The 15665-nt window shown below is 41.4% G+C and overlaps 1 protein-coding gene across 5 annotated transcripts in view; it reads right to left on the bottom strand.

The window, feature by feature from the left end:
- The window catches only part of Arhgap39 (Rho GTPase activating protein 39), a 100738-nt gene that overhangs the window by 82612 nt on the left and 2461 nt on the right, over positions 1 to 15665 (bottom strand). For 3 of the 5 annotated variants that reach the window (XM_010630458.2, XM_010630460.2, XM_033760793.1), the window contains exons 1-3: positions 14200 to 14217; positions 10694 to 10759; positions 10469 to 10589 (exon numbers count right to left, since the gene is read on the bottom strand). The gene's annotated coding sequence lies outside the window, so the exon portion shown is untranslated. Of the gene's footprint in view, positions 1 to 10468; positions 10590 to 10693; positions 10760 to 14199; positions 14219 to 15665 lie in introns of those variants that run through there. The other 2 variants (XM_010630461.3, XM_033760792.1) reach the window with 2 other exon arrangements.

The following is a 15665-nucleotide window of genomic DNA, read 5'->3' as shown; positions in this document are numbered from 1 at the left end:
AATATTTATATATTTTTAATATCATACAAATCCCAAATTCCAGGAATATGGCTTATTCTTTCAGTCATTTCAAACACTGTAGGGAATATATGATTATATGCCTCCTCAGTTTATGTTTATTATTTTTGGTACCAGGGATCAAACTCAGGACCTTTCATCTGAAAGGCAGGCACGGTGCCGCTTAGCTAACTCCCAGGCCCTCACTTTATGTTCATTATCACTACATTTATATCACTATTCATCATGTTACTTAATCACTGATTGGGGATGGGGGCAGCCCTATGTAGTCCAAACTGGCCTTGAACTTACAAACCTACTTTAGCCTCCTATGACCTGGGATTGCAGGCATGCACTGGCACACCCAGGAATTGTCTATATTTATCACATATAACTCTGTGTGTGCTAGGGATTGAATCTGGGGGTTTTCACATAATAGGCCAACATTCTACCCCTGAACTATATATATCCCAAGCTCTAGTTATCTTTTTAATTATATCAAATTTTATGATGATTATTTAATATCTTTCTGTAAGTGTTGTTTTGTGCTGTTATGGGAAATCTCTATTTTGAACATCTATATTGTTACAGATGCATGTCTTTAATGTCTCCAGATAAAAAAGCCTTAGGGTTAATCTAATGTTTGTATTCTAAGGTGGACCCTAAGAGAAAGAACCTACAAAATGAATAGGGGAAGGATATTAAATAGTCTTAGTAAAATGCTACCTTTGTCCTAGGTAGAATCAAATATTTTAAAATGTAAAGATGCTTGTTACAGTAGCTAAAACAATTCTTAATCATAAAATTTCAGAAGTTCTATTTTCATTCTTATCAGAAGTTGTTCACTAACTTTTTTGTTTGAAATATGATTTTTCCTCTCCCTTCCCAATCTCTCTTGCAAAAAAAGAAGTGGGTTTCTGCCAATAAACTAACTTTTATTTAACATTTTATATACCTTTTGAGCTGTGTAATAATGTTGGATACTTGATAATTTGCTTTATTATGAAATTTATGAAATGGTGATGTGTACTGTTAGTTCAACCATATATTTATACTGTCTGGGAATATGTGTTTATAGTTCTGTGGGAGAAAATTTGTCAGTATTCTCCAGCTTATAAAAATTTACTGTGAGGGGCCAGGATTGAGTTTAGTGGCACCACATCTGCCTCGCAAGCACAAGGTCATGAGTTCGATCCCTGGTACAAAAAAAAAAAAAAATATTGTGAGAGCTTAACATCTAAATAAATAATGAAATACATCTATGATTAAAAATGTTTTTTCTGTCAGGCATGGTGGTGTATGCCTGTAATCCCAGGACTCAGGAGGCTGAGGCAGGATTCCCATGAGTTCAAGGTCAGCCTGAACTACACAGTGAAATTTTATCTTAAAATAAAACAAAACGGGCTTGAGGAGGGAATGGGATAAAATTTATTTACACAAAACTAAACAAAAAAATTGTCTGGAGTAATCCTCTAGAAAGAAATAATAGCTGAGTATTAGATTCCAACAATCCTAGACCCTCACTATCAAACAACTACAGGATTCATTTTGGGAAGAAAAGAGTATGGAAAAGACTACACTGAGCAGGGAAAATACAAGATTACCAGGAAACCCAGCAAGACCCTGTCATAAACAAAGAAAAAACCGATTAGTAGTAAACCCAATTATAGGCAGTTTAACAAGCTGTTATACTAAAAGGTGGGAAAGTTTCATATAATCAAGACTATGTGGCTGAAACCACGCATGGTAGCACATGCCTATAATGGGGCGGGGTGGTGTGTGCTAAGGCAGGAAGAGTGAGTCCGGGGTCAGCCTGGACTACTACTGAGTTCAAGGCCAACCAGGACAACACAGAGACCCTGTCTCAAAAAACAAAAAGACTCCCTGGCTATCACAGAGAGAAAGCAGCCATAGAACACGACGCAAGAACACTTATTGACCACTGCTGCACATGAGTGTACCTGGGGGACTGAAAAAATAGTTTTTAGTGCTCACTTCAGCAGCACATATACTAAAAAAGTAGCTTTTAAAAAGTAGCTGTGGAGTGCTTGCTTCAGCAGCTCATATACTAAAAAAAGTAGCAGTGGGCTGGTCTCTCACATGGAGGTGGACATATTTGGCCTACTATAATTGTCACCAATACCCAAAGGTAGACCTGGGCCTTGGGGTCTGGGAGGATGAGAAGGACAATGACCATTATTTCACTGATATTCCTCCCATGAGAGCCACAGCACCTCAACAACTATGGCCCAACGTCAGGATCCTGAGATGCTTCTACAGCAGGTAAGAAAAAGGGACACACTACCCAGACAGAAGTCTGGGAGCTAGAAGCCCATTACATACCAGATGGACAAGGAAGTCATCCAGCCCCAGGGAGCAAGCCATTGACCACTAAGGGGAAAAAGAGGAGGAGGAGGAAGCCCTTGTTGTCTCTAAACATTTTCCAGGGCTCAGAGGGTGAGGAAGGGACCAGAGTTGGCAAGAAGCTCAAAAAAATACAAGGAGCCAAATGAAGTGGCACACACTTGTGACTCCAGTAGTATTTGGGAAGTTAAAGCAGGAAGGTTGCAAGACTGAGTACAAGCTGGGCTCATAAAACCTGACTTTAAAAAGACAGAGCACATAGCTCAGTGATAGAACACTTGACCAGCATGTGTGATACCTTGGGTTCAATCTCAAATACAAAAAAAAAAAAAGTAAATATAAATAAAGGCCAATAGCCAACAGCCTTCTCAATCCAGGAACACCAGGACCCATGCAAGACGTGATGCTCTGCAGCATAGCTCCACCAGGAAGGCAGGAAAACAGGCAGCCTCAAGCAGAATTGGAAGTAGAACAGCCCCAAGAAAACAGCATCGGATGAAAAAGAAAATCACCCTAGGAGAGTTCCCTCCTAAGGCACTGAATTCTCCGCAGATTTATAAAATGAAGCAGAGTTGAAATGCCCAAATTCATCCTAGCAGGAGATGGCCCTGAGCCCAGTGAAGAAGAAAATCAAGTCCAAGAAAATGGTAGAGTAGTCATTTTGTTGAGGAGTTAGCTCTGAAAAGGAACAGCAAGAGGACACAGGAAACCCCTAAATGGAGGAGCTAAATACAGCCACAAAGTACTGCTCAGGCGATGGCACAAACACCAAGTGAAACAGGCAGAAAGGGCCTCTGCACCAGAAGTAGATGAACACAGCTTGGCCAGAGGCTTCTGCTGGTTCTGAGAAAGAGGTTTCTCAAACTTGGATACAGCTTTCAAACTCTGTCACCCCATTCAGCTCCTGTCCAGTATAACCAGGCAACTCACCACAGCCCACCAGAAGGCAGCTACCCTGCAGTACAGCCCCAGACACAATCTTTGACACTAGCATGAATGCTTTCAGGTCACCGGAGCTGTAGCATATAATCAACCTCTAGTGTCTTTCCTCCAAAGTAGTAAAAGGAGAGTAAAGTTTTTAAGTTTTCATGGTGATTTTAATACATGGATGAGGAGAAAACTACTGAAAGACAAAATGGAAACCAATGAAAAAGAATTAACAGAAAATACACACGGTAAAGAAACACTCAAGTAGGTGAGAAACATCTCAGGCCCTGCTGGGGACAGAGCTGCTGCAGGGGGGTTGGGGGATTCCCCTCTAATGGGGCCCTAATCTGCCCTGAAAATCCCCACAAATGTGGACCATCAGAGACTGGAAAGGCCAATAGTAATGTCCCCATTCTCATCAAATCTGCAGCTAAGACCCCAGATGCAGAAAGCCGACCTAAAAATGTAGGACTACCCTCTTCAGGCTGGAGAGAGTAGACTGAGTCTCAAGTAGGACTGGACATGGCCTCCATCTGCCAGGAGTCAGACAAACACGAGGAACAACAGCCAGGGTCAGCACCAACCAAAGGCAGCAGGGGGCTGTTGTCCCTGAAAGGAACCCCTCCCAGCTGGGCCTGACACCTTCCAGACCACCTGTAAGGACAGTTCCAAGTAGGCAACCTGGGAGAGCTGAGAACATTACTGTATGTAACTGAAACCTGTGAGAAGAAAAGAGCAAAATGAAGCACACAGAAAGACCAGGAAGAGGAGCCAAGCTCAGCGCCAGACCATCCCCACCCAGGATGGTAAAACTAGCTGAATAAACAATGGCCAATTCTTATAAATTTTGATGGTGGCCATAAATTCAAGACAGTTGAACACCAAGCAGGAAAACTATACCAGGGCTCATCAACATCACATGGTTTAAAAAAAAACACACAGAGAAGAAAACCTTCATTAGAAGCGGTATATAGCACCAAAACTGAACATTTAGGATAATACTGAAAAATAAAGGGCTGGGACTATAGCTCAGTGGGAATATAAAATCACTGAGCATTTACTTGCCTGGCAAGTACAAGGTCCTGATACCTGTTTTTAAAAAAAAAAAGAAAGAAAGATGGATGAAGCAAAAATAAAAATTCTTGTTTTTCAGAGAAAAAAAGATGTGGCTACTAACCAGCCTATACAAAAGAAATAAAGTGAATTTCTTCAAGTAGAAGAGGGTGACACTGAACAGGCAAAATGTAATAAAGAGTAGCAAAAATGACAAATAAAAAGGAAAATACACCTTTTCCTGATTTTAAAATTTATTAACATAGCTGGGCTTGGTGGCACACATAATCCCAGAACTCTGGTAGGCTGAGGCAGGAGGATCACAAGTTTAGGCCCAGCCTGTGCAATTTACTGACTACTCAACTCTGCCTCAAAATTAAAAATAATAAAAAGAGCTGAGCTGAGCATGGTGGCCCACACCTGTATTCCTTGCACTCTGGAGCCTGAGGCAGGAGGACTGCAGCAAAAGGTCAGCCTGGGCTATACAGCTAGTTCAAGGCCAGCCTGAATTACATAGGAGACCCCATCTCAATAAATAAATAAATAGCCAGGTGTGGTGGTGCACACCTGTAATCCCAGCACTAGGGAGGCTGAGGCAGGAGGATCACTGTGAGTTTGAGACCAGCCTGGGCTACATAGTGAGTTCCAGGTCAGTCTCAACTACATATTGAGACCCTGTCTCAAAAAAATAAATAAATAAATAAATAAATAAATAAATAAATAAATAAATAAATAAATAAATAAATAAATAAATCAGGCTACAAATGTAGCTCAGTGTGCAGGTCCTAGGTTCAATCTTCAATATCATACAATACATACCCAACAAACAAACAAACAAAAAACACCAACCCTTGATTCATCAAGAAATACAACCTTGGGCTGGGGATTTAGCTCAATGGTTTCACTGACTGCCCTGCAAGTGCAAGGTGCTGTGTTTCATCCCTGGGACCAAAAAAAAAAAAAAAAACCAAAAACGAAAGCAACCTAAATGTGTATGTAAATGTATATGGTCTATAACCAGAGCTTCAAAACATATGAAGAAAACTAGATGTGGTGGTGACCACTTGTAATCTCAACACTGTGGGAGGCTGAAGCAGGAAAATCACAAGTTCTAACCCAGCCTTGGCAACTAAACAAGGTTGTCTCTAAATTTAAAAGGGGGGGGTTTGATGAGGATATAGTTCACAGCAAAAGCTTTAGTTTCAATCCCTAGTACCATGGAAGGAAGGAAGGAAGGAAGGGAGGGAGGGAGGGCGGGCAAGCAATGGAAGCAAAAGGTATGCAGGAATGAGAGACAAATTCAAATTTTGTTCTAAGCATAGATATGACCAGAGCTCCATCAATCCATGTTAACTGACATTTGTAAATGATTTAATAAATTAGACAAAATGAACAAATTTCTTGAACATAAAATATCAAAGATCACTCCTGAAGAAAGTTAACCTGAACAGCCAACATATCTAGAAACTGAATTTACACTGTAATTAAGTACTTCCCCACAAAGAAAATTTAAGGCCAAGAGGACTTCACTGATGAATCCTACTAAATAGTTAAGTGACATTTCTTTACAAATTCTTCTACTTCTACTTCTGGGAGAAGCATTTTTCAACTCACTTTATGAAGCCAATATTATGCTGACCACAGACATAAAAATTCTTAAAATTTGAAAATTTGAGCAAATTGAATTCAATCATAAAAGATAACACACCACACACAAATGGAGTTTGTTCTAGGATTGCAAAGTCGGTTTAACATCAGCATCTATGCATGTCATCTACCACATAGACGAAAAACAATGTCTGATCACCACACAGAGGTAAAGGAAACACCAGAACACGCTCTGCTCTTTCTCTTTTTGTCGTTGTTTGGTACTGGGGATCGAACTCAGGACCTTGTGCTTACAAGATAGGCGGCAGAATCACTGAGCTAAATCCCTGGTCTGCTCTGCTCATTCTTTAATAAAACTAAGCAAACTGACAGTAGGAGACTGCCTGCTTCAACCCGAGAGAGGCTCCAACACATAAATCATGAAAGACTGAATGCATCTTCCTCACCACTTTACTATGGCATTTTATCAGAGGTCCTAGCCAGTGCAATGAGGCAGAAAACAATATGCAGACTGGAAAATGAAAATAAAAATACCATTGTTCACAGACGAAATAATTATATATACATATATAAAATCAGAAGCACTAAGTGAAGTTTAATATTTGTGATAAAAATCAGTACTGAATGTTAGGGATGAATTTGGCAAAACATGTACACTGAGTACTACAAAGCACTGAGGAGAGACAGTTCAAAGGACTTAATTTTTGGAAAGTGTACAATGACCAGACTGGAGGCTCTCTGGCCTCTGGCATTGCAGTCATAATTCTCCATCGCTGTTTCTAACACAAGTAGTCATTGATAATGTACACATGTGTAAAGAACATGCAGCTAGACACCCACAGCCATACCATGGGGCACCTAAGTATGGCCAACTTTACTGCACTGGCATACTGAAGGCTCGGAGGAATCATCTGGCACTGCCTACAGGTGCTGGGGAGCCACTAGCATGAAAACTTCGTATCACCAGGGATTTCATATGAAATTAGTATTTTTAACAGTTTTTGACCTAAAAAGCTGGAATTTCAGGTGGTTCAACTTTCTATTTCCACTGATACCTGCTTCAGTCACAGAAAACATAGTGACAATGCTCCTTTCCCTATACATCAGCTTCTGACCTATGAGTGGAGAAACAAGTGCTACCACTAACAAAACATTTCTAGAATATTTCATGGGGCTTAAAAGATCAAAGAAGTCAAACAAGCTTTTTCCAAATCCTCTGGCTCTGACTCATTAGCTTTTAACACCATATCACACTGTTGTATAATGCCTCACTGATCCATACTCCTCCCCAGCACCCTTCCCTGGTGTTCACTTGCCCATGCTGTTCCAACTGAGGATTCGCTCTTGACCTCTCCCTCCTTACCCCTTCTCTCATTGGAGTCAGGGTCTCACCATGAAGTTCAGGCTGGCCTTGAACTCTCAGAAATCCTCTTGCCTCAGCCTACTGAGTGCTAGGATTATATTCTATCTTTAAACCTACTGTTCTGTTCCCAGTTTCCATTATGTATGACCTCTTGACAGCCAAGTCGAAATTTCTACTCCAACCACTTTTCTCCCAAACACCAGGACCACCTCCCTTTACAAATACCAAATGGATAGTAGTCTCCCTAAGTCCCTTCTCCCAATCACCAAATACACTTTCACAGAGCGTCTGTTTCTGCCCACAGGATACAGTGCTTGGTGCAAGCTAGTGGTATAAAAAGTTCCTGAGTCCCTCCTGCCTGGCCCCAGGTCTCCCCACCTGTCTTCTCATCCAGGGCAACATACACTAGCTCTGCAGCCACCTGCCCTCAACCTCAACAGCCTTTTGCACATGCAACACCAAATTCCTCTTTCTGGCTCTACACTTCTAGTCTCCTCTTCCTTGGCTCCATTATAACTCCACAGCCAGATTCAACAAACTCCCAAAACATTAGCTATGGTCACAATGTGTTCATCCTGGTATACATTTAGTTGTGCCCTCAAAATAAAGGGACATATACCCTTCAACCGGAATCTTTTGGAAATACTCTATTCAATATTATAGCTAATTGTGACTATTTAAGTAAGACTAAAGAACACTAACACCACTGGTGGCAAATCCATGGCACATGCACCACAATGGGCAATTTGTTATTGCTGAAAGCTCTAAAAGGTTCACCATTACTGACTTACACCCATTCTCGTCAGTAACCGGTGAGCACAGCTCAGGTAAACTTGTGGCACCATCCTGGTGTAGATGCGTTCCCTGTTTCTACTTTGCTCCCACAACACTACTTGTTTCTCAGTTGTGCCTTGCACTTACCAGGCCCCAATTGTACCTGGATACTTGTTCCCTATCTAGGATACATTTCCTCTCTGCTCATTCTAACCAAAACTATCCAGCCTTTGAGATGAGCCTGGCAAAATAAATGCATTGAGCCTCTTCCTCTGCACTGCTATGGAGCATATTTCCATAATTAAAATATATAGCATACATTGTAACTATGTATAGCATAGCTAGCAATATGTCTTGTATTCCTTACAGATCTCATTAATTCTGACACTTTTTTTCTATTTTTGCATTCATCATTTCATGCCCCCAAAAAAATCTCTTTTGCACTTATATGTCATTATCATACTTGGTCCTTGATAAATGATGAACAAAACCAATGTGGTAACTGCTCTTATGCACTTATACTTTAAAGGAGAAAAGTGACAAATATAAATTCTGGTAAATTCTAAAAAAGAAAATAGATTTCAATAAGGAAGAACAGCAGGTAGCACCTATATGTTACCCTGCTTTTCACTGCTGTGACTAAATATATGAGAAAACAACTTAAAGGAAGAGAGGTTTATTTAACCACATAGTTTCAGAGGTTTCAGTCCATGGCCAGCTGGATCCAAGCAGAAACATCATGACAGAAGGGTATGGTTGAGGAAAAGTACTCACCTAGTGGCAACCAGGAAGCAGAATGAGAGCGAAAGACCTAGAGAGGAAAGGGTCACGAGGGACAAGACATAGCCTATGATGACATGTGCTCAGTGACCTACTCCCTCCTCTAGGCTCCACCTTTTAATAGTCCATCCAGCCATGAACTCATCAATGGATATACTGGTAAGGTAAGCACCACCAAAATCCAATCACCTACTTATCTAGTCAAGATTAACCATCACAATCTGCATTAAATTATGTGAGGAAAGACTCAATTTCCAAACTGAGACCTCAGAGAGGAGAATGAAGCCAATTCTTGAAGAAGAGAATAGCCTTCTGGGACTAGACTAGGGGTGGAGAACATGCCACCAGTGCACCTGCAGAGCTCAGAGGCTCAGAGGAAATGCTGAGATTACTAATCTTGTCCTAAATATAAAAGCCATTAAATCATTTAAAGCAGGGGAGCTACACGACACAGTTCAAACTGCAAAATAACTACTGCTGTAAGGACAGAGCCAGAATGCCCATGCTCTACAGAATGCCATGCTTCCACAGCAGGCAGGACAGAGCGTGATAAGCCCAGAGCACCAGTGGTTCACAGTGCAGTCTGGATCTTAGCAAGGTGATCCTAGGCTCTGGCCTCTCAACTGCAGGGCTGACCAGTTCACACACAGCACAGCCCAGAGCCCAAGTAGAAACAAGGGGCACTACAACTGTATGTGGACAAGGGCATGAGGCCCACACCTTCACAGCTGCTGACCCTATCCCTTTGCCTCCTAACCTCTACATCCTTTACAGCTGTCTCTGGCCTCTCCTTTCACATATTGCTGCTCCCAGGTTATCCTCAGGATTTTCTCACTGCAGCTCAAGTAGCAACTCTTTCCTTTCCTGCCCCACACCCATTCTGAATAATTCACACATCTTAGGGTTTATTCACTCAGAAGGGAAAAGAAGAAAATGGAAACAGCCCATCATCCCACAGAGCAGATAAATCATAGCATGGATGAAGATTCCAACAAAGAAGCCATTGTTAATTGTCTCATGTTTCCTTTCAGAAAAATTCTACATATATCAGCACATGTACTATTCTTTCAATTTTCAAAAACAGGACCCACTATGCATGCTGCACAGAGGTCCATCTTCCTTTGTGAATCTTCCTTCTGTCACATCTTGTTCTAGCAGCCTCTACCCTACTGCAGTGTGTAGGCACACATTTCTACACACATGCAGAAGCTGCTGCTGCACTCTTCAGAACGCAGTGTCCTGCTGGGCAGCCCTACTATGACGCAGTTTCCTTTTGTGAGACACTGAGACTATACACAGCTCTCACTTCAGATTCCAACTAATTGCCTTGTGACCAGCAACAGTGGTGCTGAAGCCCCTCCCAACCCTCCCGGCATGCTCAGAGCATGAAGCCAGGCCTGGAGTCCTGCCACTCTTGTCAGTGCCACTTCAAGTACAGAATCCTGTTTCCCCAGAGAGACCCTGGAGTGACAATGACCCACCATGTGCACCCATGAGAAAAGGCTGATAATCACAGTCCCACAGGGCCCCAAGAGTGCTCCCAGTGCCACCTTCAGGACATGCATCTGTGTTAGCTTTCCATCAGTATTATCATTAACTTACAAGAAAAAGGTTTATTTAGCTCATGGTTCTGAAGGTTCTAGTCCACGATGAGGAAGACCTGTCACTTTGTAGTTCTGATGAGGATGCCAAGGGCAATGACTGGAGCAGGTAGCAGAGCAAGCTGCTCACATCAGGAACCAAGGAACAAAATTGAAAGGAATAAGGTCAGAGGATCCCCTTCAGGGACACACCCCAACAACCCAAGGGCCTCCCTTAAGGACCTACCTCCTAAAGGTTCCACCACTCTGAGTGCTTCTCCCCACAGATGGTCTGCCACTCTGGGGACCATACCTTTAACAAATGAGGATGAAGGTTACATTCAACATACAAACCGTGGCACAGACCAAACACTGGGGTCTCCCACCATCACTCACTTTCCACAGTGTGGACAGGATGAGGTCACTACACATCCACTACTACAAAGGCTCCCAAAACTCCAGGAGCGAAATCTCCTCCTCTCCCCCATCTTCTCTTTACCATGACCCTCCAGCCAGGCCACCATGAACGTGGGCCCCTCTGTAACCTCTGGGCCTCCAGGTCTGGATCCTTCCACTTCCACGGCAAACCAGTACCCATGGAAAACTCCTTTTCTACACCTGCTGCTAAATATATCAGAGGAAAGTGCAGCTGACCATCTTCTGCTTCCTGCTTTCTAAACCCCACATCAGTATGTACCTGGCTGCCTAATATCCTTCCCAGCCCATTTCACACCTTCTGTGCCTGTTGCTCCTCCTTAACTCTCATTCTCAACTAAGAACCTGCTTCATTCTCTTCTGAGAAAAACCATCAGATGTCCTACAGACCACCATGGGCTAACATATTAACTCTTCCTATTTGCCATCCAACAAGCTCTATCAAGCCTTCTTCTTCTACTTTACCACACTTATTCCTCCCTTGAGTTTAGTACTATCAGAACTTATTTCTTCCATCTTAAAAAAATCTGCAAGGGCTGGGGATTTGGCTCAGTGGTTCTGCTGCCTGCCTTGCAAGCACAAGGGCCCGAGTTCGATCCCCGGTACCAAAAGAAAAAAGAAAAAAAAGTTTTTTAAATATGCAAGTAGATATTCTGTTAAGTTCTGATGTCCTTTTGCAGCAAAATCCTTCAAAGGGGGGCGGTCTGTAATAGTACCTTTAACTTCTCCATGTTCTCTTAATCCCATTCACAAAGTGCTTTTACTCCCCTCACTCCTGGCACCTCCAAATTTCTTCCAGATCTCCAATAACCATAACACTAAGCCTGATGGCAGCTCCTCATCCTACCTCTCTGACTTCACATTAGATCATGAACTTCCTCCTTCCCACTAGCTGTCTCAGCTCCCCCACACCCACATGACCGCCTCAAATCACTCCTTTTTCTCTCCATTACCCACTTTGGCTGCTTCCTCCTCCCCATTACTTGCACTATGGATGGCTCCTTCTCCATTATCCACTACAGAGATCTCCTTCCTCCTTATTAACATTCTTTTTTCTTTGTACCAGGGATCAAACTCAGGACCTTGAGCTTGTGAGGCAGTCAGCAGAACTATTGAACTAAATCCCTGGCCTTCTGTTAACATTCTCAGTCTGCCTGAAACTTTTGTGACCTTCTTTCCTGTTCCTTGACCTGCTGAAGGCCTTCTATACCCACACCTGCCCACAGTATGTTCTCCATCTCTGTGCCGGTGACTCCCTACCTGATACACCCAGGCTCGCTCTGAGGTCTCAGAGGCTTTTGGCCATACACTCTCAAACTGAGCTCCCTCCTCCTATTCAAGTAAGTCATTCAGCAACTCCATCAAGAAATCTCACTGATGGGCCGGGGATTTAGCTCAGTGGTTCGGTGGCCTGCCTTGCAAGTGCAAGGACCCGAGTTCAATTCCCAGTACCAAAATAAATAAATAAATAAATAAATAAATAAATAAATAAATAAATAAAACAAATCTCACTGGTTAACTTGAAAACATATCCAGAACATTTAATAAAGATTAAAACAAATGAAGAAAAAATAAAACTCACCTCCAGACTCTATAAACCCTTTACTGGAACACTCCTTCCCTGGAGGTTCCTTCCTCTACTCACAAGATGCCATAGCCCCTCTGCCTAGCCCCATGCAGGGCTGCTCCCCTAGCCTGAGTCCTTCTCCCCACAGATGGTCTGCCACCTCACCTGCTCCAGTTCTACTTTGATTCACTGTCTCTGTGAGGCCCACCAGACCCCAGCCCTCTTTCATTCAAAACTGATGCCTCCTACTCATTGTAAATGGCAAGAATGCAAACGCCATAAGAATCTACCCTCCTCACTGTGATATCCCACCCTGAGAGTTTCTGGACACACTAATTCTCAACAAACTATGTGTTTACATCCCAAGGTCAGGAAGGTGACAGGACACATAAAGAGCTATGACTGCGATGGAGAAGGAGAGCTCTGAAATCAAGAAACCTGAATTTGAGTCTAAGCTCTGCTGACCACCTGTGCAACCAGGAGGGAATGGAGGGGAGGGAGGTCATGGTTTTTTTCCAGCTTCATTTTCCTTATCTGTTAAAAGGACCAAAAGCACCCACCACATGGACTGTTCAGAGGCACAAATTATATAAGAACAAGGATGTGTGCAGAATCTGGACATATGAAATACACATAAAAAATCACAACAATAATGCTAACAATAACAACAAGCAATATTTATCTTCAAAATATTTTTTCTAAAATTTACAGGCATTAACAAACCTTCTGATAAGGTAATGTTCACACCACTGATGAGCTGACAGTGCAGGCTACATGGTTTAGGGGGAATCAGTGTTTTTTCAATACTCTCTTTAGAATTCCAAAAAGCTAGTGAATTCTTGGATCCCTGAGAACTGACAAACTAGAAGATGGGATAGCAATGACATTTATTTATGCTCCATGTTTTCGAAGGATTTTTTTTTTTTTTTGGTACTGGGAATCAAACTCGGGACCTTGCCATTGCAAGGCAGGTGGTGGAGCCACTGAGCTAAATCCCAGCCCTGGAAGGATTTTTGTATGCATGCACTAACATTCTTAAATAAAAAATACATTTCAAATCTTAAAAATAATTTTTATCAGTCATTTAGAACTATCACCCAAGTTGGGGGTACATACACATTTACTTATACATGCATTAAATATCCCTGTTAAGGTAAACAAGAATCTAAGGCCATTAACTTCACTAGTACCCCGTAATGCCTTTAAAATTTTATACATTTGCTCAACTATTTAGTATAAAGAGAAAAAAAACTTTTTTTAAAAGACTCATTAGCAATAAAAAAATCTGAAAAAAAATTGGGAAAAATTTTCATTTATAATAATATCAAATAGAGTAAAATATTAAGGAATAAAATTTAAAAAAGAAATGTAGACTTTTGGGGGGGCACCAGAGAATGAACTCGGGTCCTTGTGCTTGCAAGGCAGGCCACGAAACCGCTGAGCTAAATCCCCGGCCCAAGAAATGTAGACTTAATGAAAACTATAAAATATAGTTGAAAAAAATTAAAGACTTTAATAAATGGTGACATCCTATGTTCATAAAATGAAAGATTTACCATTATTAAAATGGAAAACACTTCACATTAATATATAGACTTAGCAGATCCCTGCAAAGTTGAGCTTGCTTTTTTGAGAAAATTGATAGGCTGGATCCTAATATTCATACAAAAATTCTAGGACCCAGAATAGCCAAAACAATCTTGAAAAAGAACAAAGTGAATTGAATCACATTTTCTCTCTTAGAAACTTACCATATCAGCACTGTAGACAATACAACGTGGCTAGATATGCAGACTATTGGTTTCAGAGTAAAAAGTCAAGAAATAAACTTTCAAATTTATAGTCAACAAGGGTGATTTTCAATAAGGATGCAAGACAATTCAAAGGGGGAAAGAGTAGTCTTTTGAACAAACGGTATGTACCTGTATCAATAGTCACAAGCTAGGGCCGGGGATTCAGCTCAGTGGCACCATGCCTGCCTTGCAAGCACAAGGTTCTGAGTTCAATTCCCATTACAAAAAAAAAAAGTAACATGCAAAAGAATAAAGTTGGACCCCTACCATATACAAATGTTAACTTAAAATGGATCAAACATCTAAATATATAGATTAAAAATATATAAAGCAGATGGTGTGGCAGCTCTCTCCTGTAATCCCAGCACTTGGGAAGCTGAGGCAGGAGGATCACTGTGATTTCAAGAGAGGCCAGGGCTGCACAGTGAGTTCAAGGATAGCTTGAACTGCATAGCAAGACCTGCCTCAAAAAATAAATAAATAAATCACATATGATGCATTTAAATGTAAGTGTGAGCTAAAACTATAAAACTCTTAAAAGAAAGCATGGGAGTAAATCTTTATAATCATGGATTAGGCAATAGTTTCCTAGCTATAATATCAAAGTACAAGCAAATAAAGACAAAATACAATAAACTTAACATCAAAATTAAAAACTTTTTTTTTCAGGCAGGGTGCTTGCCAGGCAGGTGCAGCACCACAGAGCTACATCCCTGGCCCTGTCACTATGTAGTTTAGGCTGGCCTTGAACTCACCTGAAGTCCACGGTGCCCTTAAATTTGTGGCAATCCTCCTACCTCAGCTTCCTGAGTACTAGGATTACAGTCATGTACCATCATGCCAAGCCACAAAATTTAAAACTTTCATGATCCAAACACCACCATCAAAAAAGTAAAAGCAAACAAACAAAAACAACAACAACAAAAAAACAGAATGGGAAAATATATTTGTAAATCATGTATTTGATCAGGGACTTTCATCCAGAATATATATTAAAAAATCAGTAATAAAAAGATAACCAGGGGGCTGGGGATTTAGTTCAGTGGTTCCGGTGCCTGCTTCACAAGAGCAAGGGCCCGAGTTCAATCCCCAGTACAAAAAAAAAAAAAAAAAAGATAACCAATTCAAAAATGGGCAAAAGATCTAGACATTTCGCCAAAGATGATAGACAAATGGTTAATAAGCACACGAGAAGATGTTCAACATCTTTAATCAGGGCAATAAAAATCAAGACCACAATAAGATACCACTTCACATCCACTAGGATGTTTATAATAAAAAAATATGGGCAGAGGTTGAGGCAGGAGGATTGCTGTGAGTTTGAGACAAGCCTGAGCTACATAGTGAGTTCCAGGTCAGTCTCAACCACATAGTGAGACCCTGTCTCAAAACACACACACACACACACACACACACACACACAC

This window comes from Fukomys damarensis, unplaced genomic scaffold (genome assembly GCF_012274545.1).
Source record: "Fukomys damarensis isolate Sample0158 unplaced genomic scaffold, DMR_v1.0_HiC HiC_scaffold_5, whole genome shotgun sequence".
NCBI classification, from domain to species: Eukaryota; Metazoa; Chordata; class Mammalia; order Rodentia; family Bathyergidae; genus Fukomys; species Fukomys damarensis.
This window is presented reverse-complemented; position numbering and strand designations above follow the sequence as displayed.